The sequence below is a fragment of the Syzygium oleosum genome, unplaced genomic scaffold, assembly GCF_021117445.2.
Source record: "Syzygium oleosum isolate NSW1041296 unplaced genomic scaffold, Sole_v2.1 Sole_v2.10, whole genome shotgun sequence".
Taxonomy (NCBI): domain Eukaryota; kingdom Viridiplantae; phylum Streptophyta; class Magnoliopsida; order Myrtales; family Myrtaceae; genus Syzygium; species Syzygium oleosum.
Window position 1 is genome coordinate 227,443 of NW_026607494.1, and position 20,700 is coordinate 248,142.

General features: G+C 44.0%; 1 pseudogene; it reads right to left on the reverse strand.

Annotated features, from left to right (window-relative positions):
• Positions 1-20,700, reverse strand: part of LOC115664098 (omega-hydroxypalmitate O-feruloyl transferase-like) — a 59,898-nt pseudogene that overhangs the window by 31,644 nt on the left and 7,554 nt on the right.

The window sequence follows — 20,700 nt, forward strand, 5'->3', positions numbered from 1 at the left end:
ACAAATGACATTTACTTTTTCAACATGAAAAGTTACTAACTACATTAGATAAATTGCTCATTAATGATTACAAATATATTGACCGTTGCCCAAAAATAATCAAATAAAGTTCTCCACCAATTATATAGAGAAAAAACTAGTTAACTGTATGTAGATAATTACTATACTAGATGAAAAGTTACTAAATGCATAAGAGGAATTACCTCTAGCAAAAGTAAGTTAAAACTTTCTAGCTATTATATATAGAAACTTATTAACAATATAGGTATTTACAAATCACTATCTAGTTTTTTTCATATGAATTACTCATCCTTTAAAAAAACGTAAATAAAAGGAGAAAATTGTTATTTTTTAAATCTTAAGCAAAGTTAACAAACCTGGAACCTAACATCAACTAGTCCAATGTGAATTAAGTCTACTTAAATAAATTCACAATCTTGTTTAATCAATAAAAACAAATAAAAGGGCAAAAGGAAGTACTTATGATCATTACGTAGAAATTTGAAGTGAAATGAAAGATTGAAATCACTCTCAAGCATTACCAGAAAAAAAAAATTGTTCGTGCAATTAGAAAGGGACAATTTCAAGTGTTTCTTCCATAGGATCTTTGTAGATAAGCTTACCTATAACATCATTATCGAAAATTCTCATATCACCCAGATTTTCGATGTCAATTAGCTTTTGCCTCCACAAATAATATTCCTAAATTCTCCTCTGTTACAAAGATTTGAACGTGCCTTATCAAATGAAGAAATACCATGAAAAAATCGATAGAGATATTAGAGATTAACGTAACCTGAAATTGGATTGGTTTCTCTTTGCGGATTTTGGAAAGTGGCCGTTTCTGCAGAGATCTGGAGTTTTTGTTTATGAAGGTCGATCACACCTTTAATATGAAAATTTGGTTGGTGGGTCGATCACACCTTAATATGAAATTCTAATAATGTGATTTTCCAAAGTCTATGAGCACTTCGATGGGGCTTTTGGAAGTTGTAAGTGCCCGTATTAACAATTTTCATTGTATAGTTTTTCATTACATGTGGTCCTGCTGACAGTTACGAAATGGCCGTGCGTTTTGGACATGTTTCTGTCAATTGCTAGAAAATGGCCTTGCGTGCACGGGGACAAATACTCCATTAAATTTCCATAAAAAGAGATAATTGCCAGAAAAAGAGACTACTTGACCCACATATCAAACACCATCCTAGTGAAGGTGAGGGCTGGCCTCGCCAGATTTGGCGAGGGGAGCCCTCATCAGGGCTTGCCCTCGCCTGGCCGAGCCTCACCTGTGGTGGTTGATGGCAACCCTCACCTAGGCGAGGCCATCCCACCTGGCTACGGTCGGTGGCCGATCACTGGCAAAAGGAAGAAGAAGAAAAAGAAAAGAAAGAAAAAAGAAAAAAAATCAGAAAAATAATAAAAAAAATTGAAAAATATTAAAATTATTAAAAATCATCCACGTCAGCGCCGGCGGTGCCGCGCAGGCCGGCCGATGTCCATGTCGGTAGTACCCGGCTAAAATTAGCCGGAGTGACTGAATTGGCATAATTTTAAGACTAAATTGGCATCAGAAAAAAGTTTATGACTAAATTGACAACAATGTAATATATTTAGAACTTTTCTGACACTTTTCCCAAATATGTTTTATAATAAAGGATGATGTTGCTCATGCTAAGTTTCGGTAGGTTTTTAACTTTTGTCATTTATTCTACACTTCGGCTCCATTCGTTTCACTAAAAATGTAATGTTTCATAAAGCCATTTTCCAGGAAAATGACAGTATTTTTCGATGTTCGGCTAAAACCTGAAAATAAACTGAAAAATATTTTTCGTAGTTCGGTGTGGAAGATCTGATTTGATTTTCCTCCTTGCACTCCTTTTAATTTTTTTATTTTATTTTTAAAATAATTCGAATTTTGAAATATTTTTCAATTTTGAATTTTTTAATAATTTTTTATATTTCTTTTCTTTTCTCTTCTTTTTTTTGTGTTTTCTTTCTTCCTATGCCGGTCATAGGCCACGGTGACGGCCGGCGACCGGCACAAGTGAGGCTCGGTCTCGCTCGCCCAAGGCCAACATCTAGTGAGGCTCGAGCGAGGCAAAGTCTCGCCTCGCCAAATCTGGCAAGGCTTGGCCTCGCCTCGTCGGCCTTGGGTGAGCTCGACCTCACAAATCTGGCGAGGTGGAGCCTTGCCCATGACCGGCGAGGATCGAGTTCGCCCTCACCGGCAATCGGCAGAGAAAAAAAGAAATGAAAAGAAGAATATAAATATAAAAAATGTAAAAAATAAAAGATAAAAAAAGAAAAAAAAGAAAAGGAATTTGAAGGAGTGCAGAGAGGAAAGAGAATGGAAAATGATTTCCTATCTTCAAAACAAGGAAATCATTTTCCCCACTTTTGAAGGTGTTTTTTCTCATTGGTGGAAAATATTTTTCATGACTAGTTTATTTTCCGTGAACTAAACGCCGGAAAATTCGGAAAACGTTTTTCTGGAAATTGTTTTCCGTGAAACGAACGAAACTTTCACCTCCTTTGCTTTTACTTTATTCTCAAACTAAAAATACAATACGTCGTCTTGCTTTTCTAATACGATGTCACTACTTTAATTATGTATTCCATCTGAAACAATCACAAAGTGCTAATTTAGTGAAACATATCTCGGTTTTGGAAGATAATAAAAAGTTCGATATTTACTTAGCACAAGCGTACGCGCATCATCTTCCCAAGAAAGAATGATGTTTTGCTTTTTCTTACCAAGTTACAGAACATAACTAAAACTGTGATAAAGAAAGCATTGTTAAATAAATCGGAATATATCAGTGAACTGAGATCTTTTTATCTGAAACTCGATTATGTATCTTATGAATTTTAATCAGACACGTTGAAATCTTTGTTACTTAGGAATAAGCACCATCGTTTGTATCCTGTTTTACTTGAATCTTCCACCACGCATGAAACTGATGCCATGTTTGAATCTTTATGTCACTTCCTTATTGTCCTTATTCATGTCATTTCACATCCTCTGACTCTGCTCGCTTTTCCTAATTTATACGAATTGATTTTATTCGGATTTGCGCATGAGATAAGTTTTGTTAAACTATACTTTGCTTGCATACGGGATTAATGATGCCCTTATTTACTCATATGTGATTCCCTCCATCTAGGGAAAAAACAACAAAAAAAAACCCCAAATTATACCTATTATGAAACATTTACCTTGAATTTTTTTTGTGACATCAAAACCCCAAACTATGCCCAATGTGACATATTTACCCTAAAATTTTGCTTGTGACATAAAAAAACCCCATACTTGTACCTATGTGACACGTATACCCTTCGTCAAGATTCCGTTATATGTTTTTTCAGCCAAAATAACATCGTTTTTATGTGGACTTCATGTCAGTATTGTTTGCTTTTTGGCATCTATGTAGGCAGATTTTTAACGATTATCATATATAGAAATTTAATGGAGGGTAAATATGTCACACAGGTACAAGTTTGGAATTTAATTTATGGTAAATGTGCTATAATATACATAGTTTATGATTTTTGGTGACATTTGCTCCTTCACCTAATGACTTTTCTGAACTTTCTGACACACCACTTTTCTCAGCAAGAGAGCAGGATATAGAGTTTTGGACTTCTCCTATGGAAGCCTTCCAAACCACCACCAACAATGCCCTGATAGTAAAAAGATTCGCCCCTGTTGCAATCCTGCCAGAACAAGAAACACCTGGGGACTCCCTTTTCTTAAGTAACCTTAATCGAGTGTCTGTTTTCTTCGCGTCATCGGTTTATTATTTCGACAGGAGCGACGCTGACATGATAGCCGTGATTAAGCAAGCTTTGTCCAAAGTTTTTTGGTTCATTACTGTCCCGTTGCAGGGAGATAAGCTAAAAGCTCTCAAGGGAAGTTAGACCGTTGACTGCAAGAAGTTAGAAGCGCCATTTGTGGAGGCAGTCGCTGATGATTGTGACCTTGAAAGTCTGGGCGATATGCGAGTTCTTGATTCTGATGTTGAAGGAAAGCTTGTTTCCAGAGAGACCCTACGGAAAATATGCCAGAAGTTGCACCCCTTTTAACAGCTTAGGCTAAGAGCAATCTCTTTCTTCCTTTTCTGGTAATGGTTATCACTATTCTATATCTATTGTCTTTGGCTTTCTCGTCTATTATAATGGCAAAACCGCTTTCGCAGACTTAAATTCACATTCGATTGGTGAATGTCACATTCCACATGCATTCTAGATGTAGTTAGTGACTTATCGCAAGCAAAAGTAACTTTTTGTTTATCATTAGTTGGTAAATTCCTCAATGTAGTCGATGAATTTTCATCATATAGCAAAGAAAGTGTCAGACTTATTAATAACTAGTACTTTCGATGTGACTTTCTAAATGTCTTTCCATAATCAAAAGACAAGTTTGACTTGTCAATTTTCATAATAAGTAACTACTCTAATGTAGTTGATAACTCTCCGGTTAGTGGCAAAGCAATTTATTCACAATCAAGAGAAAATTGGGACAATTTTCTGTATACTATGATGACTTCCAAGTCTTTCAACAAACTTGTAATTTTTCCATAGACGTTATGACTTCTCCTTGTAAATAGTTTACTATCTTATCGCCTTATCACCATTAAAATACGCCGTGGATTTTATCCGCCACATCTAATTAGTCTCGCCTTGCTAGAATCTGTTTGATTAAAAGTTCAGATGTATTTACACAGATGGATGCATCTACTCTAGCTCACCATTGTTGAATTTGGTGGGTCCAACAAGATTCAACATTGGGCCCATCATATATAATGTTTCAATTGTATGCCGAGTGCATGCAATCAGTCCATGGAAAATGGCCTTGCAATCATTTTCGTTTGTTGTATTTTTATGAGATAATGACACAAACGGTCTCTGAATTTTGGTCGAACGTGTAATGTAGTCCCTGAACTTTTAATTTATTCAATATAGTCCCTGAATTTTAGCCTAATGTTCAATGTGGTTCCTGAATTTTTAATTTATTTAATGTGGTCCCTTGACTTTTGGTACGTATTCAATCTGGTCCCTGAACTATATAAAATGTTCAATGTAGTCCTGAGTTTAGGAATTATTTTCCCTATTTTTATTCTAGGATGTTAGTAACTCTAGAGACAAATTAACAGGTTATCGGATTTAGACGTGGAGGTTTTACAGTAGGAATCTCAATAAACTACCGCATGGTCGATAGTTCCTTGTTGACGGATTTCGTGAACTCATCAGCTGAAATAGTCAGGGGTAGAACTTTATCCCTCGTCCCTTGTCACGATAGAACCGTTCTAAAAGTCCAGAGTTCCTCCTCAAAACACCAGTATTTCTGACATCCTTGTTCCCATGAGTGATGTATCAGACTTGATGGCCTTAAACGAAGAAGAGCAAATTGGGTGCAAATCTATCCACTTTGACAGTGAGAAGTTGGCAACTCTTTAAAAAAAAGGCAACAACCAATAGACAGGTAGATGCTACGTATTCTTTGCTACATATATAATTGTTGTCCTTTATAATGAGATAATTTTTTTCTTGTGATGATAGAGTGGTGGCACTTCATACACACATTATGAAAATACAAGTTGGGGATTGTGTTGCAAATGTGTAGGAGTACGTCAGTCCCCTCATCAATTATTGTAACGTCACTCACAATCAATTCTATAAGAATTCCAAATTCAGATGCAGCACATTTCATGTGACAAAATTGATTTTGACTGCCATATTTTTTTTGTCGAAACAGAGATATCATTTCATTAAATCCGAGCTCACCTACAATAATAAGGGACATCAAAACACAGAATTTCCCAAAGAGGGGAAGGGGGGGTGGTTAGAAACCCTGTTTAGGGAGAGGGTCTTACATCTTGAGACCTTTACAACTCAGTCTGCTAGACTATTTGAGTCACAGGGACAAAGGACCATCTCTAGACTCTCAAAAAAGGCCAAGAGGCCAATACATCCCAAGGACAGAGGGAAGCATTTTTTAGACAGCTTATCAAAGTTGAAGAGTCAGACTTTAGGGTTAGTTTCAAATGAGGCCGATCAGCAAAGTGTTGGAGAACATAGAGATAAGCAAGGGTCTTGGCTTGAAGGGCGGAAGATGCTTGAACTGGTCGCACGAGGCCTTCCATCAATCTTCATTCTGAATCGCGACATATGCACACAATTGGCCCTTCCGTGGTCCCTGAGGGGTGAGATCAATTGATGATTATCTTCAGCATATTAGGGTTTGGTGGTCTCCATTTTGGATGTACGTTGAGCGATACTACTTGACGCCCTAAGTATCCGCTAGCTAGCAAGATGCCTGTGCATATATTGCACAAGTGCAAGGCTATATATATATATATTTATAGTATTTAAATGTTGGTTGTTAATTCATCTTGCATCAATTCATACTTCAAGTTACACATAGGATACACATATTATTGATCGGTATTATCTCGGTGAAGCAAACATGTGATGAAAATTAACAACATTAAGTCTTTAGTTAGCCTAACTAAACGTAGCTAGGTTAATTAGATGCCAATCTAATTATTGATTTATCTCATCTTTCTTGGTGAAGCAACCCATGCACATCTAATTTTCTTTTATAGCATTTTTTAACCACATGTAACTTTTTTATTGTTGATTTGCTAATGTTCTTTTTATCATTCTATATTTATTTATTTGTAAAAGATGTGCTATTAATTTTAGCTGACGACTCGTTTATTGATAATTTAGTATCATGGATTCGTGAAGTAAACTTTACTGTGAGAATTTCCTCAAGACTTATCTAAATTCACATAATATTGGAACTCGCTAATTCGAAATATATATTGTTTCATCTATACACGTTTTGTCTTGATGGTTTTTATATTTTCTAAATTCATCTTATCATCTTCTAATATTCATATTTTTGTAAAAATGACACGTAATATTTTAATGCGAAAAATTGTCCAAAAAATTGTAAACCTATTGTACTTTTACCAATGGAATCCTAAACTTTTTCATTTTGTCAATTGAGTCATAAACTTTTTTACATTTTTTCAATTAAGTCCATCCGGCCAATTTTAGCCGGAAATCACTAACATGGACGTCAGCTGTCCTACATGGCATGACCGGTGGTGACGTGGAAAATTATTAATATTATTTTAGTATTTTACGAATTATATATTTTTCTTTTTCTTTTTCTTTCTTTTTTCTTTTTCCCCCTTCTTCTTTCTCCAGCCGATTGTCGGGCTTGGACGATGGCCAATGACTAGCCAAACGCAACCACCGGCGAGGGTCGCTGTCACGGGCCTCATGTGAGGTCACCCCTCTTTAGAGGCTCGTGAGGGTTGCCCTCACTGAAGGCCAGCGAGGTTGGTGAGGTCGAGCCTCACCCAATTTGGCGAGGGCGACCCTTGCCGGTTATTTCCTTTGGCCAGTCGCTAGCCATCGCCCAAGCCCGGTGGTCGGCTAGAGGAAGAAGAGGGGAGGAAAAAAATGGAAAAAGAAAGAAAAGAAAAGAAAAAAATTAACATAAAATTCAAAAAATATTAAATTGTTATTAAAAATTATCTACGTCAGTAATTTCCGATCAAAATTGACTGAATGGATTCAATTGGCAAAACGTGAAAATGTTTATGACTCAATTGGCAAAATTAAAAGGTTTAGGACTCAATTGTTAAAAGTGCAATAGGTTTAAAGCTTTTTGGACAATTTTCCCTTTTTTAATTGATTATGTAATCTCATTTATACGTTAAATATGGGCTATCATGTTATATATAGCTTCTTTATTGATCTTCTAATATCATTTGTTTCTGAAAACATTTTGTTGTTTGGGTATCTATATATCTATCAAATCTTTTAAAAATATCTAAATTGCAAAGTGATAAGAGTTTTCTCTCATTATGCATTTAATAATAGTTTCACGCCTCTAACCTCAACGGGCTGCGACACCCCTACAGCGATCGTATCGAACGCGAATCCCAGGACGCGTCGCCGACCCAAACGAAATACCCAAATGAATACGCAAGCGGAAGCGAAATATAACAACCCAGACAATAGACAATGACGAAGGGATAGCAATAGCACAAAACAATAATTTCATAACAATGGAAAACAGTCACTTACAACATTCGGCCCGACAATCAGACAATAGGCTTCTAGGGTTAACATCCACCATTATCATCAAAAAGGGATAGGTGGTAGGATAAGCTAGCTAGCTGCACAAAAAAGGGCTCTACCAAAAAGTTCTAAACCCAGCACCAAATACTCCTGCGGTGCCCAATCTGAATCAGACCCTGAAGACTCCGACTCCGTGTCAGAGTTGATCTCGATTGGCTCTTCCTCGTCACCCGGCTCCTCCTCGAGCTCGGACTCCATGGGCTCAGGCACAGGCTTGGGCTCTTCTTCAGGTTCGGACTCCTCAAATTCCTCTTCGAGCTCGAGACTTGCAGGCGCTACAGGTTCTGTTACGGGCTCGGGTTCGGGACCAGGATTATCCGGGGGATCTTCGACGTCCAGAATCTCACCATCAGGAGCATACACGTCCCCAAACTCTCAATCCATGGCATCCTTGTTGCCGTGCTGCTGTCCCTCAAAACCCCGGATTGGGCCAACTAGCTCCAATCCGTCACGATAAAACCAGGCCAGGTAAGTGTGACGCTGCAAGTCCTCTAAGCCTACATCTACCTAGACTATAGTGAGGTGCCTAATGTAAGTCTGATTTGGACCTACTGGATACTCGGTCTCCTCATGCACCGTATGCATAGGGACCCCAAAACGCTGAGGTGGCGGCATGATCAAGGTTGGGGTCGGGGATCTGAAATGGTTTGCACTACAGCAATGGGAATAAATCTCAATAAGCAGACAACATAAACCCCACCTAGGCCATTGCATACCCATACGAGTCCTAGCATGCAACTTAGCAATCGATATAATAAAAATTCTCATACACACTTATCTCGCCTCAAATCACCCACCAACTTTGCGCATTAGTCAAATCACAATAATGCAATAATAGCTCAAAGACATAACATCAACACTCGAGCGCCATAACCACGTATATTCACCCAATTCAGCCAAACACATTTCGCATGCGTGTCCAACCAACTATCCACGACCTGCATCAACACGCCTCAGGTCCAGCCCTCCGCTCAATCCGGGCTCAGTCCCGCGTAACCACGCCTCAGAACATTTCTCTCGACCCGCGTAACTACGCCTCAGGTCATTTCTTGCCTTTCTAGCCACACCCGCGTAACCACGCCTCAGATTGGCAGCCCTCCGATCAATCCGAGCTCAGTCCCGCGTAACCACGTCTCAGGACATTTCTCTCGACCCGCGTAACCACGCCTCAGGTCATTTCTTGCCTTTCTAGCCACACCCGCGTAACCACGCCTCAGGTTGGCAGTCCTCCGATCAATTCGGGCTCAGTCCCGCGTAACCACTCCTCAGGACATTTCTCTCGACCCGCGTAACCACGCCTCAGGTCATTTCTTGCCTTTCTAGCCACACCCGCGTAACCACGCCTCAGGTTGGCAGTCCTCCGATCAATCCGGGCTCAGTCCCGCGTAACCACTCCTCAGGACATTTCTCATGAACATACGCCACAACACAATTCGCCAATACCAATCTAACACGTCATACTATTCAAATTCAAGTCATGCTCACTACATTAGCCCACCAACCCGACCTTCAAGTCGGCCACATTCAAACACCAATTTCACCCACAAATGCCACGACAACTCAGTCATTGAACCCATCTCGATCGATCACTAATTTAGCCACAAAATTACCACCACAATAATCCATAAACCAAACACATTTAATTAACTAATCCCTACCTAACTTAGTCACTAAACCAACACTAATCACCCCTAAACAAGTCTAATAATACCCAAAGTACTAAGTAGGGTTTAGGGAGTCACTTGCCTAGGTTTTGGCTCAAGGAAAATCGGCAAGGGGCCAAAATGGCCCGGTGGAACAGTGGCGGGCTCAGCGCGGCACGGGTGCAACGAGCAAGGTGGTTGGCCATGGCTCGGCACAGCCCTCGGCCATGGCCAGAGACTCTCCGCCACGGCCGGGCGGGGGGCTAGGCGTGCGGGCGAGTGGCTGGGCACGACGGGTGAGCGGCTGAACGAGCTCGACCACGGCTGGGATGGCTGCCAGGCGTACGGGCGACGGGCAAGAGTAGCGGCTGGGCTGCTTGGCCACGGCCGGGACAGTCCGGCCAAGGCACGCGGGCGACGGGCTAGGCCATGGCCGGGCGAGCGCGACGGGTGCGGCAAGCTGGGGCAGCGGAGGACTCGGCCAGAACAGGGGCAGCCGCGTCGTCGCCGGAGTAGCAGGGGTGATGGCGGCCCGAGGGGAGCTGCGGTGGTGGCGTCGAGCCGGTGAGAGTGGCGGTGGCCAGTAGCGACGGCGGCAACCGGTTGGCGAGGCGAAGTCGGGGTGAGCTAAAATAGGGGAAGGGAAAAAAGAGAAGGGCCGCGGCAGTGATGGCGGAGGCGGTGGCGGTCGGGGGCGGCACGGTGGCGTCGCAGGTGGCTGGGCGAGGCAGGACGGGCCGGCTGGCAGCTCGGCAGTTCTGGGTCGTGGCGGAGGCGGTGGCGAGCTTGCTGCTCGCGCGCGAAGCGGAGGGGAAGGAAGGAGAAGGCGCGAGTCGGTTCGGGGGTAAACGGCCGGACGGACGGCGGCCCACAGCGGCAGCGTGCGCGGCGCAAGACGGACGGCCGACGAGTAGCGGCTAGGTGAGTGGCGGTCGGGCGGAACGGAGCAGGAGCAGCGGCAAAGGGGAAGAAGAAGGAAGTAGAAGAAAGAAAGAAGAAGAAAGAAGGAAGAAGAAGAAGAAGAAAAGGCGGAGAGAGAGAGTCTGCATGGGGAGATGGGGGAAGGGACTTGCGCAGGGGGGGACGTGACTAGGGGTGAGAGAGAGAGAGAGAGAGAGAGGGAAAGTCAACCCCATCGAGTGTGATCCAATGGCCCACGTTCAAACTCAAAGTCGATCCGACGGTCCACGAAAACCCTAATTTATAAATTAGGAAAAAGGGCCAAAAACTCTAACTAAAATACACTAAGAGAGAGGTCTACTAGTCAAAATCCGCACCCGGTCCAAATTTCACTTTTCACTAATTCCGGGCAATATCGACGCTGGCCACAATAATATCAACACCGTCCAATTAAATTCATCACGAAATTCCGAGAAATTCGACACCAAAGTTTGGGCTCTAAATAACGGTCAAATTCGATCGAGTGCGATTTTAGCGAAATCTCAAATTTAAAAATAACCCGAAAGTGATCAGTTCTGGGCGAGATTTAACTATAAGCGCACAGACGAAATACACGTTTTATAAATCCCAAAAAAGGGTCGAAATTCGGAATGTCACAACTCTTTCTCCCTTACAAAAATTTCGTCCTCGAAATTTACAACTCAACCCAATTATTCGAACAAATGGGGGTATTGGTGTCGCATCAACTCTTCGCTTTCCCATGTCGTACCTTCGGTTCCATGATACTCCCAAATCACTTTGACCATCGGAATTGTCTTGTTCCGCAACACTCGTTCCATTTTGTCCTCGATCCTTACTGGCTTTTCCACGTACGACACTCTGTCGTCCACGTCTATTTCTTCATAATTTAGCACGTGGGTCGGATCCGATTCGTATTTGCGTAACATGGACACGTGGAACACATTGTGAACTTGGGACAAATTCGGCGGTAGTGCGAGACGATAGGCCAAAGTACTAATTCTCTCTAAGACCTCGAATGGACCCACGTACCTCGGGCTCAACTTCCCTTTTTTGCCAAACCGTGACAATCCTCTCATCGGCAATACTTTGAGGAAAACGTGGTCCCCCACTTGAAATTCCAAAGGCCTACGTCTCCGGTCCACATAATTCTTTTGGCGGCTCTGAGCGGTCTTAAGCTTGTCCCGAATCACCTTGACTGTTTCGACTGACTGCTGAACTAACTCTGGACCAGTGATATTCCTCTTACCAACTTCATCCCAACAAACCATCGTTCTGCAAACTCTGCCATACAGCGCTTCAAATGGTGCCATTCTGATACTCTGCTGATAGCTATTGTTGTAGGCAAACTCAACCAGATGCAACTGTTCCTCCCAACTACCCTTAAAATCCAATACACATGCCCGCAGCATGTCACGGCCCGAACCCCATCGAGCTCGAGACAAACCTCTTTGGTCGAATATTGCGACGTCCCAGGATGTCGCCGACCCCACACATCCAGAGAAAAAGCACTAGCGGAAGCAACAAACACCCAGACAATACTTAGAAAGGGATAATAGGGAGAATATATATATGTTCATTACCAAGTCAAACTTATAAAATTCACACCGCTTACAAAACACATAATATATATGCACACCGGGCTTCTAAAGTTTACACCACCGATATCAAAAAGGACCAGTAGTCTGGGTATATTCTAACTCAAAAAATGGGACACTTCAAAAAGGGTTTATCCTACCCCTAAACTAACCCCTACGCCATCTAGACGGCGTCCACTCCGAGTCGGTCTCCCCAGAACCCGAATCTGATTCCCCCTGAGCCACCGGCTCCTCTGAAGACTCTGAATCCGCCTCGATCTCAATCGAGTTGTCATCATCCCCCGACTCTAACGGAACCTCAATTCGCTCCTCTTCTTCAGACTCCTCATCTGGTTCTTCCTTTGGCTCTTCTTCTGGTTCCTCTTCTGGTTCCTCCTCAGGCTCTTCTTCGGGCTCTTCTCCTTCGGGTTCCTCCTCTGGCACCGCACCTAAGTCCACATCCATCGGGTCGAACCCTGCTTGTGACTCCTTCGGCTCCGGATCAGGCTCAGCCACTGTTGGTTCGGGTGCTGCAGGTACATGCTGATGTCCTGACTGTGCGAGGCTAGTGTCAAGACTAGCCATCTCCCCATCAGGAGGAGGTATAGCCGACGGATCCCAATCTCCCACTCCGTCAAAAGGAACATCAAAACCTCGGACGGGACCAAACTCGTCCATACCATCCCGGAAACACCGGGCGGTATAAGTGTCGGCTTGCTAAAGGGGTTGTCCTATATCTACCCAGCCTACAACGGTGTGCTTGATCCAAGCCATATTATTATCTATTGGGTACTCTACCATGGCATGCTCAGTGTGCATCGGTATGCCAAAACGCTAAGGCGGTGGCGGTGGAAGATTCATGGTCCAGGCTGGGGTTCTGAAATGGTTTGGTTAAATAACCATGAGACACGTCTCAGCAAGTAAACACCTTAAATCCCACCTAGGCTAACACGTACCTCCGACAAGTCCAAACACAATGCCACTCAATAAACACATAACATGCGCACAAATGTACTTACCTGGGCTTTTAATGCGTACAATCTGCACATTAGTCTCAATTACACAAATTTCAACCACATGCACATTCCAAATAAATTTTCATGCCCAAAGACAAGTCGAACATATGTCATTTCCAAACTCCGCATTTCACACACACTCGTTCATGCACCACCACACTATTTTCATAAGACTTGCCAACAATCCGCGTAAATACGTCTCGGGTCCACTTTCAATTCACGGTCCACGTACGACCATCTCAAATTCACAACACTCCTTAGCCCGCGTTACAGTACATGCCTCAGGCTATGTCTCTTGCCCGCGTTACAATACACGCCTCAGGCTCAATGTCCTCCACCTACGGCACAACCCGCGTTAACGAACACGCCTCAAGTTGGCGGTCTTCCGGTAATACCGGGCATCGTCCCGCGTTAAAGTACACGCCTCAGGACGGCTCAATTCCCCGCGTTACATTACACGCCTCAGGGACTTTCATGATCACATGCACGACATACCACATAAATTTTTCACCCATCCATACGCTCGAACCTCATACGAACCTCACGCATTTCACATGCTCAATTGACACACAAACATGCCCAATTTCCAGCCAATCCAATTCAGCCTATGCACATATAGACGGGTCCACATTTCAACCAATTATTCCACAATCCGATGAGCATGCAAGGTCGCCACTAGACCCACAATCACAGTCACTAATATAAGCATAAAATCAACATATTCAAGTCTATTTCCAGCCACAATAATCCCACAAATTAGCCACGGCACCAGACATCAAACCGACACGTTTAGTCCCCAAATCGAACCATACACTCATAATTTCGAACCACGATTTCCCGCATATAAATCCACCATGGTCAGCCCCTATTTAACCTCTAAACAACCACCAAATCATCACAAGTCCACCAATAAACCATCTAACATGGCAACCCTCAAATAGTCCACAATCCACCCAAAAATCGTACCTAAACTAGTCCATCGATACCCGATATCCTAAGTAGAGTTTAGGATGCCACTTACTCGAGGTCCAAGCTAGACGAGCTAAGCAAAAAAGGGGATGGCGAGGCAACGGACAGTGGCTGCAACTTCGTCGCCGAGCGGCTCAGGTCACCAGTGAACACACGGCAGCATTGGACGACGGCGAACGGGCGGCGACGACGGCGATTTTGGCTGGGCAAGGTGAGGACGGCGGCCGAGTGAGCTGGAACGACGAGGGGGAGGAGGCGGAACAAGAGGGAGAGCCGGCGGTGGTAGGCGCCGGGCGAGCGGCGTGGGGCGGCTCCGGCGAGACGGCGACGGCGGCGGTGTGTATTTTCGGCTGCTCGTGCGAACAACAAGGGAGGGAGAGGAGAGCTGGCCAAGTGTGAGAGAGAGTCGGCGTGATGGTGGTGGGGTGAGGCCGCGGCGACCAGGTGGCCGGACGGGCGGCGACGGGGCGGACGGTGGCGAGGAACGGCAGCGACGGGCGCGGACGGTGGCTGGTCAAGGTTGGCCGCGCGCGAACAAGGAGAAGAAGGGAGGAGGTCGGCCGGAGAGGAGGGAGGAGGAGGGGATCGTGAGGGGTGAGAGAGAGAGAGAGAGAGAGAGAGAGAGAGAGAGAGAGAGAGAGAGAGAGAGAGAGAGAGAGAGAGAGAGAGAGAGAGTATGGGAAAAGAGAGGGAAAATAGGGGAATAGGCTAGACTAGGCTATGATGGCCTAAAATATGGTCATGATGACCTAGAGGGGCAGGCTATAGGGGGGTAGGTTATCATGGCCTAAAAGGGTCATTATGACCTAAAAGGGTAGGCTAGGTCTAGCCTTTAGAAAAGACCATCCTACCCTTTCCACTACATCTTCCAATCCAACGGTCCAAATTCAAGCACGGGTCACATCCATATCATCCAACGACCGAGATTAAAAGTCTACTAAGGGCAAACTAGGAAAAGAACAAAGAGGGCAGGGGCATTTTTGTTCTTAAAATTCGTATATAAAGGGGGCAGCCAAAAGACCAAGTTGCCCTTCCCACTTTCTTATGAGCCTTAACATAATTTCAGGGGCAAAATGGCAATTTTTCATTCCCGGTCCAATTTTCGATTTTTCCTGGCAAATCTGATACATTCTAAGGCGAGCTACGCTAATGGCGACGTTGTCTAATTAATTTGTCGTGGCTTTCGAGAATTTCGATACCCCAAACTCAGATTCTAAGTAATGGCTAAATCAAACAAACGCGACTTGAGTTCGTCTCAAACTAACGGGTGGCTTTCGGGAAATTCGCATCTTCGACCCGTGGTCGATACTGAATCAAGCCATGTTTAAGTTCACTCGGATCGTGACGACCTTGGTATGTAATTGCGAGGATCAATCGCTAGTTTCGACGGGCGCGATCGTTTGGCATAGGTTTAGGGTCATTCGTCAACTCATCTCGTGGTCAAGCGGAATCACCCGCGATCCACTCGTATGACAGCGGCGAATTGATCCCTAACTATCTTTGGATCGACCTACATTGGCTCAAAATGTCACCTCGATAATTTTTATGGTCAAAAGTCGGTTCACGATCGAGTTTCTTTGGTCGCGCGAATTTAAATCCCTAATTAGCCATTCCCTAACGGTTACTATCCATGGAGTGATCAGTTCCGAGCGAGATCCAACTACAAGCACATCCATAAAATCATCCATTTCATAAATCCCAAGTGGGTCGAATTTCAGAATGTCACAACTCTTCCCCCTTACAAAAATTTAGTCCTCGAAATTTACAACTCAATCCCAACTACTCAAATAAATAGGGGTATTGCCGTCGCATTAGCTCTTCACTTTCCCAAATCGTGCCTTCTGTCCCGTGATGTTCCCAAACAACTTTGACCATCGGGATCGTCTTGTTCCTTAAAACTCGTTCTTTCCGATCTTCGATCCTTATTGGCCTTTCGACATACGACACCCTGTCGTCAACTTCTATCTCTTCATAGTTCAATACATGAGTTGGATCCGGTTCATATTTTCTCAGCATCAATACGTAGAATACATTATGCACTTGCGACAAATTTGGCGGTAATGCAAGGCGATAAGCTAAGTCTCCAATCCTTTCCAAAATCTCAAAGGGTCCCACGTACCTCGGACTCAACTTCCCTTTCTTGCCAAATCGGGATATTCCTCTCATGGGTGATACCTTGAGGAATACGTGATCTCCTACTTGAAATTCCAAAGGTCTTCGCCTTCTGTCTACATAACTCTTTTGACGGCTTTGGGCTGTTTTCAACCTTTCACGGATGATCTTAACTGCCTCAACTGACTGTTGAACTAATTCTGGCCCGGTTATACTCCTTTCTCCAACTTCGTCCCAATATACGGGCGTTCTGCAGGTCCTGCCATACAGCGCTTCAAATGACGCCATCCCGATACTCTGCTGAAAACTATTATTGTACGCGAATTCCGTCAAGGGTATTTGTTCCTCCCACTTGCCTTGAAAATCCAACACACATGCCCGAAGCATATCCTCTAGAGTCTGAATTGTCCTTTCAGACTGGCCATCCGTTTGTGGATGGTAAGCTGTACTAAACTGCAGCTTTGATCCTAATGCCGTCTGCAGACTTTTCCAAAAGTTGGCGGTAAACCTAGGATCACGATCCGAAGTAATCGTCGCTGGCACCCCATGTAAACGAACTATCTGTTGTACGTACAATTCGGCATACCGATCCAATGCGAAGTCCTTTCGTAAGGCCAAGAAGTGCGCTGACTTTGTCAATCTATCGACAATCACCCAAATGGAATCATGGCCGCTTTGGCTCCTTGGTAATCCCATTACAAAATCCATAGTAATATGTTCCCATTTCCATTCTGGGATTTCTAAAGGTCGCAACAATCCTCTGGGCTTACAATATTGCGCTTTCACTTGCTGGCACGTCAGACACTTAGCCACGTGCTTGGCTATATCCACCTTCATTCCATTCCACCAATAATACTGTCTCAAGTTCTGATACATTTTGGTACTCCCCGGATGGATACTATAATTACCATGATGTACTTCCGACAAGATTTCTTCCTTAAGTTCTGCATCGTCAGGCACGCACAACTGTCCACGGAACTTCAATATCCCGTCTTCGGATACTCGAAAGTCCGGCTTCCTCTTGGTAGCATCCATTTCCAGAATCTTTTGAATTTCTTGATCCGTAGACTATAAGGCCTTAATCTTAGTCTGGATTTCTGGTTCAATTCTTAAAGTGGTAAACAAACTCGAGACTTGACTTACTTCAAACTTAAACTCCGAGTCTCGCACTCCTTCCAACAAAGTCCATTCCTTGACCATCAAGTGTGCGATGCTTGATTTCCGACTCAATGCATCGGCTACCCGGTTGGCCTTTCTGGGGTGATACAAAATATCACAATCGTAGTCCTTAAGTAACTCCATCCAATGACGCTGTCTCATATTAAGCTCCTTTTGAGAAAACAAATATTTCAGATTCTGATGGTCTGTATATATCTGAAATTTCTCTCCACATAAATAATGTCGCCAAATCTTAAGGGCGAATATTATTGCGGCTAATTCTAAATCATGCGTCGGGTAGTTCAACTCATGCGGTCTCAACTATCTTGATGCGTAGGCTACTAGTCGTCCATTTTGCATGAGTACATACCCCAGTCTTTTCAATGACGCATCACTATAAATTTCATATCCTCCTGGTCCTGACGGAATAGTCAATACCGGCGCCGTAGTCAATTTATGCTTTAATTCTTGAAACTCCTTTCACATTTGTCGGTCCATTCGAACTTGGTTTCCTTTTTCAACAAATGTGTCCAAGGTGTTGCTATTGCTGAGAATCCTTCCACGAAACGTCGGTAATATCCTGCCAAACCCAGAAAGCATCGGACCTCTGTTACCATCGTTGGTCTTGGCCACTTTATTACAGCTTCAATCTTGGCTGGATCTACTGAGATTCCTTCCCCAGAGATCACGTGTCCAAGAAATGCTACTCGATTGAGCCAGAACTCACACTTACTAAACTTAGCGTACAATGTGTGTTCCCTTAAGGTCTGTAAAACTTTACTCAAATGGAACTCGTGCTCTTTCGAGCTCTTCGAGTATACCAATATATCGTCTATAAAGACTATAACAAACTGATCCAAGAATTCCTTAAACACCCGATTCATTAAGTCCATAAAGGCAGCAGGAGCGTTTGTCAATCCGAACGGCATTACTGTAAGTTCATAGTGTCCATATCTCGTCCTGATTGCCATTTTCGGTATGTCCTCCTTCCTAATCCTCAACTAATGATATCCCGTCCTCAAATCAATCTTAGAAAATACCGAAGCCCCTTGTAACTGATCAAACAAATCATCTATCCTTGGCAGGGGATATTTATTCTTAATCGTCATTTGATTTAATTGCCGGTAATCAATACATAACCTTAATGACCCATCCTTCTTCCTCACAAATAAGACTGGCGCTCCCCATGGAGACGCACTTGGACGAATGAAACCTTTGTCCAATAATTCTTGCATTTGCATCTTTAACTCTTTTAATTCTGACAACGACATTCTATAAGGTGCCTTCGAGATTGGCTTAGTCCCAGGGGCCAACTCGATTACAAACTCCACTTCCCTTTCAGGTGGCAATCCCGGCAATTCCTGAGGAAAGACATAGGGATAATTGCACACAATAGCTATGTCCTTTAGCCTCGGCTCTTCAGCCGTCGAATCATCTACAGCCGCTAGAAATCCTTGACACCCTTCGTTCAACAACTTAGTCACTTCTAGCGACGAAATCCAGGGGATCGAGGTCCCTCCTCGATTTCCCACAAATTCAAATTTCGGATGTCCAACCGGATTAAATTGGATCACCCTGCTACTACAATCCATGACAGTCCTCTGCTTAACTAACCAATCCATACCCACGATCACATCGAAGTCATACATGGCTAAAACCGCTAGATCTATCTTTTCCTCCCTATCACCAATCACAATCTTACAATCCGGGCACCCTAATAAGACTAGCACCTTATCAATCAGTGGAGTGGTAACATACAACACAACATCAATCAATTGCGGCTCTATACCAGTCAATTTAACAAACTGTTCTGATATAAATGAATGTGACGCCCCAGGGTCAAACAAAGCATATGCAGCATGATCGCATAGAGAAATCGTACCTGTGACCACCCCTGGCGCGTTCTCAATCTCTCTCCTTGCCATGGCGTACACCCGTCCTTGGGCCGGTGGCCTATTCTGATTAGCCGACGGGGCAGCTCCAATTTGGTTCCCGTTTCGGGGTGGCGGCAACGCAGGCGACCTATTCTGCCTGATGTTAGGGCAAGTCCTTATCTGATGGCCAAACCCGCCACATCCGAAACAGGCTCCGCCCCTGTTCGGACAAAGTCCACTTCCATGTCTTTCACCACACATCCGACATGGACCATTCTGGAAACGGTTCGGTTTCCCGTTATTCCTTCTAACAGGAGGGACGAAACGATTACTCGCCATTGGCCTCTTCCCGAAGTGGCGATTGTCCCTACCCGGGGCAAATCTTGACCCAGAAGCGGCAGCCCTATCCGCTAAGTCACGTTCGATCGCTTGGGCCCGATCATAGATCTCGTTATAATCCCTCAAATTCAGCGAAATCATTTGGCTGCGAAGGTCCGGCTTCAAACCGTCTCGAAACCTCCGAGCCCTATCCAACGGATCCTCCGCCATCCTTGGGGAAAACTTAGATAATCGAGCAAATTCAGCCCATACTGATCCACTGTCCTCTGTCCCTGGCGAAGCCTCATAAACTCAGCTAACTTCTGTTCCCGGGCACTCTCAGAAAAATACTTACCATTGAAGACTTCCACAAACATCGCCTAAGTCTGGGCAGCACTATCAGGGAACACCCTTCCTCTGGTGGCTTTCCACCAATCACTTGCATTTCCTTGGAGCTGGTACATCGCCAATGTCACTTTCTCTTCCTCGATGCACCCTAATACCTCAAAGGCCTTTTCTAACTCCTCTACCCAAAGCGATGCAACCTCAAAGTAGCCCTTACCATCAAACTTAGGGGGCTTTAATTTCAAAAACTGCTCAACTAGTTGATGCATCTGCCTATTCACATTCACTTGCCCTTGCCCTTGATTCCCATTGTTATTATTGGCGACGGCGGCCACAGCGGCCTCAGCAGCTTGGGCAATAGTGGCAGCTCGTTCCTGAGTCTGCCGTCCTATCAGATTACCAATCTCTTCTAGGGTCCTCATGACCGCATCCATTCTCAGATCTCCCGCAGGTTGGGCTTGCGAACTTGATTGGCTTCTTATTCCTCTACCTCTCGAACTCATCCTCACGGGTTTCTGTCACTCACCTACATGCTATAATTCCACTCAGGAATTAGAAACCTAGGACAACTATACCAGTCTAGTCCTAGACAGCGAATTAACACAATAAT